General features: G+C 38.0%; 1 protein-coding gene across 8 annotated transcripts in view; it reads left to right on the plus strand.

Annotated features, from left to right (window-relative positions):
• Positions 1-19,994, plus strand: part of LOC106095724 (uncharacterized) — a 91,154-nt gene that overhangs the window by 38,270 nt on the left and 32,890 nt on the right. The window contains exon 2 of one of the 8 annotated variants that reach the window (XM_059363735.1): positions 8,489-8,905. The exons of 6 other annotated variants lie outside the window; for them this stretch is intronic. The gene's annotated coding sequence lies outside the window, so the exon portion shown is untranslated. Of the gene's footprint in view, positions 1-8,475; positions 8,906-19,994 lie in introns of those variants that run through there. One more of the 8 variants, XM_013263028.2, reaches the window with a different exon arrangement.

Below are 19,994 nucleotides of genomic sequence, written 5' to 3' on the forward strand. Positions count from 1 at the left end.
ATATCAACACCGCCTAATACAAGTATGATGGGAGCATAATGATGATGCAGACGGAAAAACAGGCAGACAGACAGACAAACAGACAATAGCGGGGAGGAAACTATAATAATTTTTGAATAAACGAACAAGTTTTTAGTGGGGCATTAAGAATTTGTTTTTTTTTTCTTGTGAGAAATTAGATAGAAGCTTTGCTTAAAACAGTGGTTCCAAATTACCGTTAAAATGTGAACTCCCCTAATCTTTTACACAATAGGTTCTATTGTATGGTCTGTCTACTTGTATGCAATCGACTTAAGACGAATGATTCATTAACACTTTTGTTGCTGCTTTATTACTATTTTTATTTTGGTAAAATAATAGGTCAGAAAAATAACACCAATAGTAGCTAAATTAGGATCTAATTAAAAACAATACTTTAAAGATATTGAAAATCCCCACGTGCGTTTTCGTTTGGACTTTTGTATTGTGTTGTCTGTTGGCCAATCTTTGTCTAGAGTCAATCTACACAGAAAAAATATCAAGAACATTTTTTCAATTAAAAATGTTATTGAATATAAATAAAAATGTTTTTAATTAAAAAACAAGTAAAAGCGTGCTAAGTTCGGCCGGGCCGAACCTTATATACCCTCCACCATGGATCGCATTTGTCGAGTTCTTTTCCCGGCATCTCTTCTTAGGCAAAAAAAAGGATATAAAAAAAGATTTGCTCTGCTATTAGAGCGATATCAAGATATGGTCCGGTTTGGACCACAATTAAATTATAAGTTGGAGACCTGTGTAAAATGTCAGCCAATTCGAATAAGAATTGCGCCCTTTGTGGGCTCAAGAAATAAAATAGAGAGATCGATTTATATGGGAGCTGTATCGGCCTATAGACCGATTCAGACCTTAATAAACACGTATGTTAATGGTCATGAGAGAATCCGTCGTACAAAATTTCAGGCAAATCGGATAATAATTGCGACCGCCAGAGGCTCAAGAAGTCAAGATCCCAGATCGGTTTATATGGCAGCTAAATCAGGTTGTGAACCGACTTGTACTTTATTTAAAATAGTTGTTGAAAGTAACAATAAAAAACGTCTTGCGAAATTTCAGCCAAATCGAATAGAAATTGAGCCCTCTAGAAGCTCAAGAAGTCAAGTCACCAGATCTGTTTATATGACAGCTATATCAGGTTATGATCCGATTTGAACCATACTTGGCACAGTTGTTGGATATCATAACAAAATACTACGTGCCAAAATTTATTCAAATTGGATAAGAATTGCGCCCTCTAGAGGCTCAAGAAGTCAAGACCCAAGATCGGTTTATATGGCAGCTATATAAGGTTATGGACCGATTTGAACTATACTTGGCACAGTTGTTGGATATCGTAACAAAACACGTCGTGCAAAATTTCATTCCAATCGGATAAGTATTGCGCACTCTAGAGGCTCAAGAAGTCAAGACCCAAGATCGGTTTATATGGCAGCTATATCAGGTTATAAACCGATCTGAACCATACTTGGCACAGTTGTTGGATATCATAACAAAACATATGGACATGCCTTAAATGTCCATATCGGATGAAATATACACATTGGAGCTATATCTAACTTAGGACTGACTTTAATGAAATTTTGCGCACGTATTGGAACGTCAATTCAAACTTCTCATATAAAATCGGGCGAAAATTGAGGATTCTACAGCCTTAAAAGGCCATATCAGATGAAAAATATATATGGTAGCTATATCTAAATCTAAACCGATTTTTATGAAATTTTACACACATATGAAGACGTAAAATAAAGCACCTCATGCAACATTTTGTAAAGATCGGACTAAAATTGTGGCTTTTACAGCCTTAAAAAGCCATATCGGATGAAAGATATATATGGGAGCTATATCTAAATCTGAACCGATTTTTATGAAATATTGCACATACATTAAGACTTCACAAAAACGACTTCATGCCTAATTTGTTAAAGATCGAACCAAACTTGTGGCTTCTACAGCCTTAAACGGCCATAACGGATGAAAGATATATATGGAAGCTATATCCAAATCTGAACCAATTTTTATGAAATTTTTCAGATATATAAAATGCAGTAACAAAAAAAAATTCCGTGCCAAATTTTGTGCAGATCGGTTGAAAATTGTAGCCAATACGGCCATTCAAGTGCAAATCGGGCGATACATATATATGGAAGCTATATCTGAATCTGAACCGATTTTTATGAAATTTTGCACACATATGGAGACGTCAAATAAAACACCCCATGCCAAATTTTGTAAATATCGGTAAAAAATTGTGGCTTCTACAGCCTTAAACGGCCATAACGGATGAAAGATATATATGGGAAATATATCTAAATATGAACCGATTTTCATGGAATTTTCCACACATATTAGGACGTTAAATAAAACACCCGTGCAAAATATTTTAAAGATCAGACTAAAACTGTGGCTTCTACAGCCATAAAGGTCCATGTCGGATGAAAGATATATATGGGAGCTATATCTAAATCTGAACCGATTTTTACGAAATTTTGCACACATATGTAGACCTCAAATAAAATACCCAATGCCAAATTTTGTGAAGATCGGACTAAAATTGTGGCTTCTACAGCTTTAAAAAGCCATATCGGATGAAAGATATATATGGGAGCTATACCTAAATCTGAACCGATTTTTTTCAAAATTAATAGCGTTTGTCCTTGGCCCAAAAAAGTGACACGTGCAAAATTTCGTGACAATCGGACAACAAATACGATCTGCACTTTGATTACTAGAATACATGGACTCACAGACGGATATGGCTAAATCGAATCAGAAAGTGATTCTGAGTCGATCGGTATACTTAGCTCTTCTCCTTCTTAGCGTTGCAAACAAAGTATAAGGTATATATATTCTTGATCGTCGCGACATTTTATGTCGATCTAGCCATGTCCGTCCGTCCGTCTGTCTGTCGAAAGCACCCTAACTTCCGAAGGAGTAAAGCTAGCCGCTTGAAATTTTGCACAAATACTTCTTATTAGTGTAGGTCGGTTGGTATTGTAAATGGGCCATATCAGTCCGTATTTTGATATAGCTGCCATATAAACCAATCTTAGGTCTTGACTTCTTGAGCCTCTAGAGTGCGCAATTCTTATCCGATTGGAATGAAACTTTGCACGACGTGTTTTGTTATCATATCCAACAACTGTGCCAAGTATGATTCAAATGGGTCAATAACCTAATATAGCTGTCATATAGACCGATCTTGGGTTTTGACTTCTTGAGCCTCTAGAGGGCGCAATTCTTATCCGATTTGAATGAATTTTTGCACGTAGTATTTTGTTATGATATCCAACAACTGTGCCAAGTATGGTTCAAATCGGTCCATAACCTGATATAGCTGCCATATAAATCGATCTTGGGTCTTGACTTCTTGAGCCTCTAGAGCCTCTAGCTTGACTTATTTTATTCTTACTTTCAACAACTGTGTCAAATAAGGTCAAATCGGTCCATAACCTGATATAGCTGATATATAAACCAATATGGGATCTTGACTTCTTGAGCCTCTAAAAGGCGTAAGTATTACACGATTTGGCAAAAATTTTGTACAACGGCTTCTCTTATGACCTTTAATATACGTGTCGAATATGGCATGAATCGATTTATAGCCTAATACAGCTTCCCTATAAACCAATCTCCCTATTTTACTTCTTCAGCCGCTTAAGTGCGCAATTCTTACTAGATTTGGCTGAAATTTTACACAATGACTTCTACTATGGTCTCTAATATTCAATATTCTTTTATCCTTTGTTTGCCTAAAAAGAGATACCGTGGAAAGAGCTCGACAAATGCGATCCATGGTGGAGGATATATAAGATTCGGCACGGATGAACTTAGCACGCTTTTACCTGTTTTTATACTAAAAAGGGATGATGGTTATTCAAAAAATTACAGAACTAAAAATATTGCAACAACATGAATTAGGATAAAGCCATAGATTTTCAAACGATGGCTTACTTGTAACTTTCAAGAACCCACAGTGTTCAAATTGATTCTTTGAAATTTGTTGTTTGTTTTTCTTCTAGTCAATAAATCACCAAAAATTTACCAAATCAAGATGCTTACCAAAGAGAACAATAATATGTTACAACAAGCATCTAATTGCAAATAATAATAACAAAAGGTCTTAATTTTTTTTGTTTCTGATTTTCATTTCCCCTTGTAAAGTACAGATGTTGTGAAGAAGATAATTTTTTCATTTACTGCTGAGGCTTGTTTGCGCTTTGGTTTTTTTTCTATTCTGTTTTCTTTTGCACAGGTTGTTTTCTTGAGCACTAGCAAAATAAAAACAAACCAACAATCTGTGTTGTTGACTCTTCTCCTTTAGATGATCGGGTACTTCTCTGCTAAAATTATGAGAGAGATAAACAGCCTAAACAAACACATTACTCCTTGGATCAACAAAATTACCAACTACAATACATTACAGAGGTTAGTTAGGTGGTTGTTGGGTACAACAATTCAAGCCATTTCAGCATTTGCCACTTGCTGCTGAAGTTAACACCAGAGTGATTATTTGACGACTCGTTTTAATGATACCCAACATACAGTGCATGCAAAGAGGGATGACCACTAATGATTTTTATATCCACCATCATAGGTATACTACTCTAGTCATTCCGTTTGTAAATGTGTAAATTTGCCCATGAACACTCCATTAAGAAACAGAGGCATACTTCACACAGATCAATGAGTGCAGTCCGATTCAAGTTCAAACTCAATGATTAGGGGCCTCCTTCCTATAACCGAGTTCGAACGGCGTGCCGCAGTGCTACACCTCTTTGAGGAGAATGTTTTACATGGCATAGTACCTCAAAAATGTGGCCAACATAAAAAGAGGATAACCACTGCTGAAAAAAAATGTATGTTCTAGCCAGGCTTTGAACCCAGGCGTTCACCTTCTTAGGCGGACATGCTAACCTCTGCGCTGCGGTGGTCATTCCGTTTGTACTGCCTCGAAATATTGATCTATGGGGTCGCTGATCAATATTTCGAGGTATTACAAACGGAATGACCCCCGCAGCGTAGAGGTTAGCATGTCCGCCAATGACGGAGAACGCCTGGATTAGATTACGTTGAAAATAGGGTACGGATATTAATCCGCCCCAGACATACCATACCGTTTCGCTGTTCCATAATATTGCATGCGCCTTCGTCGCCCATCGCGATCTGGACGGTTCAACGGTAGGAACTAGAAGACATCTTCCTTCTTTTATTCCTGTAGTATCACAATGGGCGGAAAAGTCTAAGGGACTCTGATGGCAGACTGACACTTAAACCTTGCCTAACCTTACCATGTTTATTGACGGTAGTCCTCTGGTTTTCACTGTCAAATTGTCTGCTAGCTCATTCCCCCTTACTCCGCTATGGCCCGGCACCCAAACAATGTGGATTGTGCCATGCTCAGAGAAGGCGTTAATCTCCTTCTTATACTAAAAGACTGTTCATAGCCTTACCGTCCTAGTTGTTTTTGCCATGATGGCCAGTTTACTGTCCGCAAAGATGTTCACACTCCACGTCCTCGCGCTAACACCATACTACCTCACGCATTCCGTGATCGCCCGGATCTCCGTGTTATGGTCAGGTATTCAGAAACAGATGTCAGTCCCTGGGCTATCAATGTAAATCGCCAGGCCCACTCTGTCTTCTAGCTTTGATCCATTCCTATAGCATGAATTAATAAATGACAATAGTGCCTCGACCTCGATTGTAGTCACAGATATCTGACCGCAAACTTCTTCCATTCGTTCCAAATTTCCTATCGCCGCTCGTCTATACCGCGAAGCTGTGGCCTTAAGTCTCATAACCGCAATGGATTTTTCACAGTTATTCTCAATGTATATGGGTAGCACAGATAGAATAGTCTCCAATGCCCTAGTGGGCGTGGTTCTCATAGACCCGCCTATGTTCTCTAAATCTATTATATTATGATTATGTAGCACTTTTTTCATGGCAGTCCATCAAACTACTGAGGCGTTAACAAGTATTAAATCTTATCACGCTGCTAAGGAGCCAGTGAACTATACTCGGATTCCTACGGCCCATCTACATAGAATCCAACATTTGTGAGCCTTCTGATTACGCCTCTGAATGTGATACTACCAATTCAGTTTACTGTCCAAAATTACTCCTAAGTATTTGACCTCGTAAGATATCGAAATCGGTTAGTTGAGGAAACGTGGTACGCCAAATTGGCTCACATTCGTTTTCCTTGTGAAAAGGCAGATTTCAGTCTTCCTTGGGTTAACACTGTGACACCCAGGTCTAGTTCAGTTGTATTCCACCTCCAAAATCCTTTCGGCGTTTCTGCGTAGCTGATCCGGATTCTTATCCTTTAGAAGTATTGTAACATCGCCTGCGTAGAAAGGCAAATCCCTACTTAGTCTGCACATACCTCCTCAGTCTACATAGAAGTGGCGACAAATTGCCCCCTTGTGGACACTTCTCCATTATCTTTATTTCATGGGACCCACAAATTATCTACCTTTTCCTTAGCATATGGTTTATCCAGTCTCTATGGATCCGGTTCACCGGTACTGGTTTAAGTATTGGATCTGTGTGTCGGTCCGCACATTGTTAAAAGCCCTCTCGATGTCAAGGCATACCGCCAATGTGTACGTCTTGGCATCGGATGATTCTTCTCTTTTTTGCACAATCTCGTGGAGGGCAATCTTCACCGACCTTTCTTTGACATTCTTCAATTTAGCTCAGATCGGTCCACATTTTGATATAGCTGCCATATTGACCGATCTCTCGATTTAGTGTCTTTGGCCCATAAAAGGCGCATTTATTGTCCAATTTTGCCAAAATTTGGGACAGTGTGTTGTACCAGGCCCTTTGACATCCTTCTTCAATTTGGCCCATATCTGTCCAAGTTTGGATATAGCTGCCATATAGACCGATCTCTCTATTTAAGGTTTTGGGGCCATAAAAAGCGCATTTTTTGTCCGATGTCGCCAAAATTTGGGACAGTGAGTTGTGTTAGGACCTTCGACATCTTTATTTAATTTGGCCCAGATCGGTCCAGATTTAAATATATCTGCCTTATAGACCTACATATCTCTCGATTTAAGGTTTTGGACCCATAAAAGGCGCATTTGTATTGTCCAATGTCGCCAAAATTTGGGCTAGTGAGTTGTGTTGGGCACTTCGACATTCTTCGTCAATTTGGCATAGATCGGTCCAGATTTGAATATAGCTGCCTTATAGACCTATCCCTCGATTTAAGGTTTTGGGCCCATTAAAGGCGCATTTATTTGTCCAAAGTCGCCAAAATTTGCGCCAGTGAGTTGTGTTGGGCACTTCGACATTCTTCGTCAATTTGGCACAGATCAGTCCAGATTTGAATATAGCTGCCATATAGACCGATCTCTTGATTTAAGGTTTTGGGCCCATAAAAGGCACATTTATTTGTCCAATGTCGCCGAAATTTGGGCCAGTGAGTTGTGTTAGGCTTTTGGACATTTTTCTGCAACTTGGCCCAAATCTGTTCAGATTTGTATATAGCATATAGAACGATATCCCGATATAAAGTCTTTGCCCCATAAATGGCGCATTTATAATCCGATTTCGCTGAAATTTCACACTGTGACTTATGTTAGGATTATCGACATCCGTATCGTATATGCTTCAAATCAGTCTATATTTGGAGATAGCTACCAAAAAGACCAATATTTTGTTCTACAAAATTTAACAATCAGTTGTACTTATTAGACCACTCAATGCCGTGCCAAATTTGGTCTAAATCAGACGATATTTCGATATAGCTGCTATGGGAACAGAAATAATGCATTTTTCACCAGATTATGACGAATGGTGGTTTACATATATACCCTAGGTGGTGGGTATCCTAAGTTCAGCCTGGCCGAACTTTACACCTTTTTACTTGTTTTATATTTTCTCCGCTACAATTTCTTCAAACTCACTGTACACACGACCATCTTGCCAAAGGTCCGAATAGAGCACCAGCAATTCTTTCTTTCATTCATTTGGTTGTAAGCATTAAAAGAAAGCACAAATATACCTTGCTTGGGCTACACCATGAATACGAGTTAATATGTGTATGTGTGCTGTTCACTGTTGCTGTACAAACTTGGCTTCGAACAAATCTCCCCATGCTGCATGATGATCATGACATTCAGTCTGTGTTGGGCTTTTATCATTGACGGTTGTTTAGAGCGCATCTATTCGTGTGAGCAGCAGCAACAACGGGCAACCACTTTGAATGCATCGAAAGCTGCAAAACAATTTCGGGGGTTATTACATGCGAATGGTGGTGAACGCGGTCGAATGAATGCAAGCAACAGACAAAAGGTTGAAATGGTCGATTGAATTGGTTGCATGCCACACGTACCAACTGCTCTATCGGATTTGGCTATACGGAAAAAGTGTAGTTTGTTACAGTGGCTTCAATGATTTTTTCTTTGTTCAATTATCGAGTGTGAGTTAAAAGGTTAAAAGAATTCGAAAAAAAAAAAACTTTAAAGCAAAATTTTTTAATTCGGAAATCGTGATATACAAAACAACGAGAAAAAAATACCAAATCTTTGAACAAATTCTCATATCAAGACAAAAATTCGAAAAACAAACAAGAGCTTCTTAAAGAAATGCATGAATGAAATGTACAAAGAGAAGTGTGTGTTTTGCTGGCATTGTCATGAATTAAATTGAACCAATTTTCATTGAACGTGTTGGAATTCAAAGTGTTTGTAGTGTATTGGAATCTTTTTAAAAAGAATTGAAGTTGTTTTTAACCGAAATAACATATTGTATATGGTGTGAAGAGAGCATCAAAAACTAAATTAACTCATCAATTTTGTGGATAACGAGGCAATTTTTGAATATTGGATATTTTTTTCTTTGGGCAAAGGTAAGTAACACGCTCTTTGGACTATTTTAACAGCCTGTATTTAGTAATGGTTATGTTGTCTGAATTGTGCCCAGCTAAGAAAGGCCAAAAGTTTGGGCAAATTGTGTTGCACTAAAATATGAATACCAAAAATAGTACTGCATATGTAAATTATTTATGTAAATCCTCCACATATATCGCATCTGTCAAAGGTAGAAATAAAACCAGTATGGATGGGCAAAAGTTGGGCGGTACCGACTGTATAATACCCCACACTCAACCTATTAGTACAATGTGGGAACTATATCCAATTCTGAACTAATTTTGATGGATCTCGAAGGATGTTTTCAGATGGCTTATTAAACAATCCGTATAAAATTTCGAGCAAAGCAAATATGTTCAAACTGTAATAACAACGGTTAACAAATGAGAACATTATTGTAAATTACCCAAAATCTAACGAACATATATATGGGAGCAAACTTCTCAGACATTTTGGTCGTCAAGGAAAGCGTTGTGCAAAATTTTGGCAAAATCGGTCAATAAATGCGCTTTCTGTGACTCTAGAAGTTAAAATGGGGCGATATATATATATGGGAGCTATATATATATATATATATATATTATTGCAGTATAGGAGCTATATCCAAATCTGAGCCGATTTTTTCCAATTTCAATAGGTTTCGTCTCTAGCCCGAAGAACTAATTTGAAGACGATCGGATGAAAATTGCGACCTGTAGTTCGTACACAAATTAACATGGACAGACAGACAAACAGACGGACACAGCTAAATCGAATCAGAAAGTGATTCTGAGTCGATCGGCATACTTATCAATGGGTCTATCTCTCTTCCTTTTGGGTGTTACAAACAAATGCACTAAGTTATAATACCCTGTACCACAGTAGTGTTGTAGGGTATCATTAAGGCTAACCAAGTTATGAATCGATTTAGACCATACCTGGCACGGTTGTTGAGGTTCAAGAAGTCAAATCAGGATATCGATTTATATGGGAGCTATATCAGGTTAAGAAACAATTTTAACCTTTTACGTACAGTTGGTGAAAGTCATTACAAAACGTCGCGGGCAACATTTCAGCCAAATCGTATAAGAATTGCGCTCGCTAGAGATTCAAAATTTCAGCCAAATCGAATAAGAATTGCGCTCGCTAGAGGTATATCAAAAAGTCACATCGGATATCGATATGGCAGTTATACTACTACTAGCTTTAATCCTTCGAAAGTTTGCGCGTTTCGAAAACCGTCAGCAGGACGGACGGTATATGGAAATCGACTTAGAACATAGATAAATTATATATATGGGTTGCCCAAAAAGTAATTGCGGATTTTTCATATAGTCGGCGTTGACAAATTTTTTCACAGCTTTTGACTCTGTAATTGCATTCTTTCTTCTGTCAGTTATCAGCTGTTACTTTTAGCTTGCTTTAGAAAAAAAAGTGTAAAAAAGGTATATTTGATTAAAGTTCATTCATTCAGTTTTATTAAAAATGCATTTACTTTCTTTTAAAAAATCCGCAATTACTTTTTGGGCAACCCAATAGATAAAAAATGAATATGAATGAAATTATGAATATAGATAAATGACAATTACTTAAGAATTCTGCTCTCAATGGCATGCAGTTTGCGTCACTCGCATTTTCTAAATATGCTTTATTTCCCTTCCTGTGAAGGAAACTATGGCGTAATGGACTTATATAGGGTTTCGGCAGTTGTAGCTTCCAATATGTGTAACTTTCTTTATTTTATTAATTTTTTTTTTCTCTTTGCTGTACATTTGATTTTTTAAGTTTTTCGGCAGAGCTGAAGAAAAAATGAAATAATTACCGACACCTCTTAACTTGGTATTTGCCGTAAAATTTTGAGAGCTTAAAAATGTCTCTGTTATTTTCATCCTCTTTGCATAGAATGTCTAGACAAACAAGAACATAGAGTGGTGGTCATGTAATCAAGTTTTTACATGGCACTAGAAAAGGGTTACCTCCGATGAAAATGTATTCTGATGTTCTCGCCAGGATTCGAATCCTCAAGCGGACATGGTAACCTTTGAGCTATGATGGTCTCCAACCCTGTAAATTATATAAAGGGTAGTTTAAGAAGCTCACGCACGTTTCGTGTTTTGTTTCACTGTCAAACATCTTCAGTTTGGTCTATAATTTAAACATGAATCGTCTTACAAACGAAAAACGCTTGCAAATTATTGAATTTTATTATCAAAATGCGTGCTCTGTTAAAAAGTTCGTCGCGCGCTTCTTCTTCTTCTTCAGCGACGAAGCTCATTTTTGGCTCAATGGGTACGAAAATAAGCAGAAATGTCGTTTTTGGAGTGAAGATCAGCGAGAAGCATTGCAAGAGCTATCAATGCATCCAGAAAAAGTCACAGTTTGGTGCGGTTTATGGGCTGGTGGCATCATTGGACCATACTTCTTCAAAGATGATGTGAATCGTAACGAAACTGTTAATGGTGACCGTGAGATGACATTTAACCTTTTTGCCCAAAATACAAGAGTTTAACTTGCATTACATGTGGTTTCAACAAGACGGTGCCACATGCCACACAGTACGCGTAGCAATGGACTTTTTTAGAGACAAGTTGGGTGAACATTTTATTTCAATTTCCCGATTTCAGTTCTTGGGGCCATAAAAGGCGTATTAATGTATTAACCGATTTTGCTGAATTTTGGTACAAGGAGTTTTTTTGTACTCTTATACATCCTGACATCCTATGCATTGGACATAGCTGCCACATATACCGATCTCCCGATTTAAGTTCGTGCTCCAACAAAAGGCGCTTTAATTAACCGATTACATATTGACATTCATACCAAATATCATCCAGATCGGGTAATATATATATATATATATATATATATATATGTTTATAGCAGCCATATATACCAATCTCTCAATTTACAATAAATTCTTGGTCCCATAAAAGGAGTATTCTTAAACCGATTTAGCTTAATTTAGGTACAATGGGTTGTTTTAGAACCCTTTACATCGTAAATATGATTTAGATCGGAGTATTTTTGTATATAGGTCACTTATAGCCGAATCTTCCGTTTTATGGTATAGGACAATGAATTGTGTTAGACCCCTCGACGTTCCTGGCGAAATTGGTCCAGATCGGATCATATATCCGCTATGGTTCTATAAATGGTGTATTTTGACGTAATGAGGTTAATATGCATATCGGAGATGATAGATATCATAGGTATTGAAAAATTTAAGTGTTATGGAAAATAAATGTTAAATGGATTCAATGGATTTTTCATTAATAATCCCAAACGTTATGATTAAGAACATGTTTATTAGACTATCCCACGGTATAAAGGAGACAAAATTTTTAGCATATAGAGAAACTTACAGATATCCTTCACTCTTTCCCTTATGATCCCAAAAAGTAAAATATGAAATATTATGGCGATTGGTTAACAATAATCCGTGCTGACATGACGTTTTTTAGCCCGGAGACAAACGCAATGAATTTGTTAAAAATCTTATCCTTATCTAATCCCTTATATTCCACCGATTTGCACGAAATTTGGTATGAAACTTTTTATGAGCTATCTAAAAGCCTCGCTTCAGATTTGGATAAACGGTGTGCTGCATGGCGTACCTCTTTAAGGAGGAGTTTATACATCGCTGCCATACCATTTTTCAAAAGGCAGAGCACCTTACCAATGTCGCCAGTATTATGAGGCGATAACCACTACGGATACCAGGCATATGGTAGTCTAGGCGGGCACGCTTACCTCTACACCACGGCGGCCACCTTTGAATTGCGAGTCAATTACATTCCATTGCTTCCAACTCCTTTCTACATAAAACCATTTTGTCTATTTCAAATAACTTAAACTATAACTCTTGATGTTATTTTGTTGTTTTTTTTTAGTATTTCATAGCTCTTACTATTTTTATGTGTATCAGGGGAGTTGGTGTCAAAGACCTACTTTTGATTTTTCTCTTATTCGTACAATCTTTTGTACGAGTCATTCTTCTGGCTTTCATTTGGCCCCTGAACTATCGACATTATGGCTCCTTATAAAACTGCTGTGCTTAAATTAGAACAAATCTGAAATTAGCGAAATTACAAATGAACATTAGTTTGGTTTGTTTTTTTCTTTCTCCTTTGTTTGGGTGAACTTAAGCTGTGACTTCTGTTAATGGTTATATGATGAAGACAGTGGGATGTAGTGAAAGACTAACGAAGGAATAAATAGATGTTATTTTTTAGTTTTTCTACCTAACAGAATAAAATCGATTAAGCATGGGAACAAACTCGTTATGCTACCAAATGGAGTTTTCACAAATTAGGGTCAGACTAATAATTTTTTTAAAAAAATGTTGGCCACTTAGAGAGTAAATGTTAAATTTTTTGTAGAAAAATATTTTTTTCTCTATAACTCCATTAAGTTTAAGAAATTACATATCAAAGAATACGTGCAAGGTTGGTTGGACAATATTTATATCCCCATAGATACGAAGACTTTACTCATTTTATTCTGAGAGAACTAAACTAATATAACAAAATCGATTAGAAGACACTAATTATGGTATGGATGAAAAGCAGTTATCAAAACTGACATCAATAAATAGGAAGACAATATCAAAAATTTGACATTTGTGAATTTTAAGTAGGGTTAGGTTAGGTAAGAGTGGCAGTCCTTTACAGACTCACTAAGATAATTATAAGTCCATTGTGATACCACAGTAGCGGCAGACCAAGGCTTTTGGCGGGAATCGAACCCACGACTCCTTCACTGATAATCCAAGCACTCTACCAATTCGGCTACCGGGGCGCCTGAATTTAAATAAATAACATTAAGTTTTTACACAAAAGTTAATAATGTCGTTTTATTTCAATACTCGTTAAGCTATAGAAAAGTCTTAATTTCTTTAAAAAAAATTTAACAGTCCATTGAGAAACCGCGGGAAAGCTTTCTCAATGAATGCTGTCCTATTCAAGAATTCTCTCAATGAATACTGTGCGACTCAATGATAAACGATGTTCTTTATATCGATTTCCTCTTTGTGGCATTTCAGCCCAATTTACGGTAAAAATTGTGACATCTAAAGGCTGCAGAAGTCAAATTCGGGGATTGGATTATATGGGGGGACCTATATATGCCGTAATAAGTGTGGCTTAAGAGGCCATAAACGTATTTCAGATACCAAAATTCAACCGAATCTGATAAACATTAAGGCCTGTAATGCCGGGAGTCATAAGAAAATCCTTTGTACCAAATTTCGAGAAAATCGGTTAACAAATGACCATTTTTTTGCAGTATTGCTTCAAATCGGACGAACATGAATATGGGAGCTATATCCAAATCTGAACTGATTTCGACCAAACTCTTTAGATGTTGTGGTAGTCGTCGAGGAAATCGTTGTACAAATGCTATTGCTGTGGCTCTAGAAGTGAAAATTAGGCGATATACATATATGACAGCTATATGTAAATGTGAACCGATTTCTATGAAATTTACCAGTGGTTTTAAAAGCCATAAGAAAACCCTTCCTGCCAAATTTCGAGAGAATCCTACCTTTCAAATTTTGAGCATTTTATTCCGAAATTTCTCAAAATCGGACGAACTTATATGTGGGAGCTATGTTTAAAACTGAACTCATTTCGAACAGATTCTCTCGAAATTTGGCAGGAAGGATTTTCTCATGACTCTTAGTATTATTGTTGAATTTTATAAAAATCAGTTCAGATTTAGATATATCTGCCATATATGTATTTCGCCCAATTTACTCTTCTAGAGCAACTGTAAGCCAATTTATTGAACAATAGTGCCAAATTAAGGTATAGCTCCAATATAGAGGGTGAGTTTTTAAGAGCTATAGAAAATTTTTTAAAAATAAAAGCACATTAAATTCAGAAAAGTGCATGAAATGTTAATATTTATATTTATAAATTTAAATTTTATATTTGAAGTTTGTTTCGGGCAAATGACCGTGACTGTGCATATAATGGTCTACAGCTTAATCCCATTTTGGCATACTCCTTTCAACATTTCGGCCGATATCTCACGAATAAATGCTTCAATGTTGTCTTCCAATGCGTCAATTGAAGCGGGCTTGTCTGTATAGACATGAGCTTTAGCATAGCCCCACTTCCAACAAATGTGCCAAGTATGGCCTACATCGGTTTGTAACTTGATCTCCCGATCTCCCAATTTGACTTTTTTAGCCTATGGATGAACCATGAACATTCCACTAAGAAACACGGGCAAACTTCTCACATATCATTGAGTGCAGTCCGATTCAAGATTAAGCTAAATGATAAGGGGCCTCCGTTTTAAAGCCGAGTCGGAACGGCGCGCCGCAGTGCGACACCTCTTTGGAGAGAAGTTTTACATGGCATAGTACCTCACAAATGTTGCCAGCATTAGGAGGGGAAAACCACTGCTGAAAATTTTTTCTAATGGTCTCGCCGGGATTGGAACCCAGGCGTTAAGCGTCATAGGCGGACGTGCTATTTCCCGATTTACCTGAAATTCTGGATTTTTCTATGACTTCCAACAGTCATATCGGTCAATAACTTGATATGCTCATTTATATTTGAAAAAGTCATTCGAAGAACTTGACAAATTCGATCCATGATGGAGGGTCCGGCCGAACTTAACACGCTTTTAATTGTTGCTTACTAAAAGAGTACAAACAAGTAAGAGCGTGCAAAGTTCGGCCAAGCCGAATCTTGAGAACTCACCACCATGGATTCTGCTAAAAATGTATTCAAAATATATTTAGTTGAAGTGCATAAATGTATTCTACATACCAAACATCTGTCCAACCAGCAAAAATTTGAGCTTCTAGGAACCGAATAAGGATGATCGAGAGGCCGGTTTAAATGGCAGCTATATCAGGTTTCGACTGATTTGGACCGTATTTGGCGCAAATGTTGGAAGTCGTAACAGAACACCGCATGCAAAATTTCAAAATTGCGGCTTGTAAAGGCTCAAGAAATCAAACAAGGAGATCGGTTTATATGGGAGCTATATCAGGTTATAGACCGATTCAGAATGTACATGGCACAGTTGTTGGAAGTCATAATAGAACACTACATGCAAAATTTCGGCCAAATCGGACGAAAATGGTGGTTTGTAAGGGCTCATGAAGTTACATCTGGAGATCGGTTTATATGGGAGCTATATCAGGTTATAGACCGTTTCAGAATTTACTTGGGACAGTTGTTGGAAGTCATAACAGAACACTACATGCAAAATTTCGGCCTAATCGGACGAAAATAAGGGCTCATGAAGTTACATCGGAAGATCGGTTTATATGGGAGCTATATCAGGTTATTGACTGTACTTGGCACAGTTGTTGGAAGTCATAGCGAAATACTACAACATCAGCCCAATCGGGCAAAAATTGCGGCTTCCAGGGCCACAAGAAGTCAAATCGGGAGATCGTTTTATATGGGAGCTATATCGGATTATAGACCGATTCAGAACGTATTTTGCACAGTTATTGGAAGTCGTCATAAACACTATCTGCAAAATTTCAGCGAAATCAAACAAAAATTGTGGCTTTCAGAGGCTCAAGAAATCAAATCGGGAGATCGGTTAATATGTGAGCTATGTCAGATTATTGACCGGTTTGGACCGTACTAGGCACAGTTTTTAGATTTTACATGCAAAATTTGAGGCAAATCGAGAGATCGGTTTATATGGAAGCTATATCTAAATCTGAGCCGATATGGCCCATTTGCAATCCCCGACCTACATCAATATTAAGTATCTGTGCAAAATTTCAAGTGGCTAGCTTTACGCATTCGACCGCCATCATAATTTCGACAAACGGACGGACGGACGGACATGGCTGGATCGAATCAGAATGTCGAGAAGAACAAGAATCTATGTACTTTATGGGGTCTTAGACGAATATTTCGAGGTCTTGCAATGACTAGATTAGTATACCCCCATCCTATGGTGGTGGGTATTAAAAGAAGGGTTATCTAAAAAGTTTGGATTCCTAACCGCCACAAAATGTCAGGATAGACAAGCCTACGGCGATGACAAGCCTATTTATAATCTTAGCCAACATAACTGTATTGAAAGTGTTTATGCAAAATTAAGAGCGGAAAGCTCTTAAAGCTCTGACCGTCTTGGAATGTAGAGGCAATCAAGTGAAAATATGTGCTTAATTGAGTTCTAAGCCCATATTTCATCTATTGTACATCTTATGTTAATATCTGGCAAGATCTTTAATTACTCTTTTGGAATAAGACAACCAAAATAAACCTGTGGGGGGGTATATACGATTGTACACAGCCTGACTTAATTCATTTTGACTTGTTCAATATCTTTTCCATTAATATGTACTAAATAATGATGCAGTGTACCAAAGTAATGATGTCGGGTATGGAGAATAAAACATTAAAGATTCTGTTAAAATGAACAACAATCCAGATATCTTACAAGCAGTCTCGAATTTTCACTCATTAAAAAAGGCCTAAAAATTATCTCAAGAAAAAAAACACCACCCTCACTTGACCCTAATTATCTGAACAAAAATTGTTCATGTTTTTCCAATTCCTAGACTACATTTTCGTCTAAAATACCTTTGCCATTTGCTGTACAAATCACTTAAATCTATTTATAATGATGTTTGGTCTACACAACCAACCATTGTCATAAGAATCTTTACATACAAATATCCAAAGCCAACATTTGTTGTTAATTATGGTATAACTCCTACTTTTTCCACTTCTAAGTGCTACTCCAAATGTACGCATGAAAGGCGATGTTGACCATCATCGACGACATGACAATGGTGAACCCCATCGAAATCCGGTCATTGATTTTTCCTCTCACTATCCACACTGAAGAAAAACTTTGAACTGGCCGGTTAAGATGGAACAAAATAGAGCCGAGAATTTATTTTGTATTGGGGGTAAATAATTGCCAGAAGGCAATTAGCACGATCACCTCTCTTTTGGGAGCGCATTTGCATTATTTTTTTCCATGGATTCTTTACATTCATAATGATAGTTTTGTTTGACTTTCCCTGGGTGGATTGATGCTTGGCCTAGCTACCCAGAAGTATTCTAATTGATATTTGAGAGTTTACAAAAGCTATCGACGTAGCCATGATATGTAATGATTATGCCCTGCACCATAGGATGGGGGTATACTAATTTTGTCATTCCGTTTGTAACACCTCGAAATGTGCGTCTAAGACCCCATAAAGTATATATATTCTTGATCGTCATGACCTTTTAAGTCGATCTAGCCATGTCCGTCCGTCCGTCTGTCGAAAGCACGCTAACTTTCGAAGGAGTAAAGATAACCGCTTAAAATTTTGCACAAATACTTCTCATTAGTGTAGGTCGGGATGGTAAATAGGCCATATCGGGCCGTGTTTTGATATAGCTGCCTTGACTTCTTGAGCATCTAGAGGGCGCAATTCCTATCCGATTTTTTTCACGTAACCAACTTGCAGGGAATGACCCCTATATATGCAGTGCATTGCGTTGGCAATTAGGAAAGTTAGGGTTTGGAGGGGGGAAAGAGGGAGAAGTGTTTATTGATATTAGTCTTAAACTTCTGAACGCCAATGTCGGTGGGAAAGACATTAGCCAGAAGTCGATTCCACATATGAATGGTTCGAGCGAAAAATGAATTTTCTCGGTAATGCATGGTTCGTTCGACTGGCCAATCAATTACAAACGGGTGTAAGTTCCTGGCAAGTCTTGTATTCCTGGTGAACATCCTAACGTCAGGGATAAGGAAAAGAATATCCCTGGAACACACGCCATTAAAATAACGATAGAGCAATACCACGCTACCCACATTCCGACGATGTTCAAGAGAAGCAATAGAGTTGGATACCCTACTGTCCCCAATCAACACCATCGCTCTCCGTTGAACCCGGTCAAGTAGCTCCAAGTATGATTTTGGAGCTCCTGCCCATATATGAGCGTTATATTCCATCCTCGGCCTAATATAGGTAGTACAGATGTTGAGAAGATCAGAAGAGGTGAAATATTTCTTGCACAGCTTAAGAAAGTCCAAACACTTGAATGCTTCTTTCGACACTTCGAATATATGTTTTGACCAGCGGACATCACATTGTATCCTCATGCCCAGAACATCAAGAACATCTGACTGCTCAATATCTATACCGTCGATAGATGTCGGCGATTGAAATGGGTCAGTGAATCACTTGTGAGACAAGAAACAGCACTGCGTCTTCTGTGCGTTAAAGTCTACTCTGTTCATTCTACCTCAACCGGAAATGACCAACAAATCCTGGGAGAGCGTCTCATCCATAAAGCGCCTCCAGTCCACAATTTCTTGAAGACTGGGCCTATGGTCGAATGAATATGAGTGACACATACTACTATCATCGGCAAATGAGTAGACTGGATTCGAAGCCTGATCCAATAGATCGTCAATGAAAATAGAAAAAAGGGAAAGGGAAAGGACAGAGCCTTGGGGCACACCTGCGGTCAATGTATACTTATCTGATGAGAACCCATATACAACAACTCGTATAGTGCGATCTCTGAGAATGCTCGATATAAACCAAACGAAGTTATTACCGACACCAAAAGCGACAAGCTTTGATAAAAGTGCACCGTGCCAGACCCTATCAAATGCCTTGGAGATATCCAGAGCCACGAGCTTACTCTCACCAAACTGGTGGATAGAGCGACTCCATCGTTCCGAAAAAAATGCCATTAGGTCTCCCGTAGAGCGATTTCTGCGGAACCCATACTGTCTGTCGCTAAGTAGACCATTGGACTCTAAGTATCTGACAAGATGATGGTTAACCATACGGAGCATATCGCAATTGGCCGGTAATTCGCAGGGTTGTTCGCCCCACCTTTCTTGGGGATGGGCTGAACGTTCGCATCCTTCCAACGCGCTGGGAAAACACCCGCAAGGTTGAAAAGGTTGCGTAGTGGACGAGCAAGCGTCGAAAAACACTTACAAAGGACTAGTGTTGATATACCGTCCGGGCCCGGAGATTTATTAACATCGAGATCCGCAAGGACCCTTTTAACTCCACGTGTTTGAAAGAATATCTGAGGCACCGAACTAGGTACACTATCAATCACGGGGAGTGGTTGATTGCTA

Source organism: Stomoxys calcitrans, chromosome 2, assembly GCF_963082655.1.
Source record: "Stomoxys calcitrans chromosome 2, idStoCalc2.1, whole genome shotgun sequence".
NCBI classification, from domain to species: domain Eukaryota; kingdom Metazoa; phylum Arthropoda; class Insecta; order Diptera; family Muscidae; genus Stomoxys; species Stomoxys calcitrans.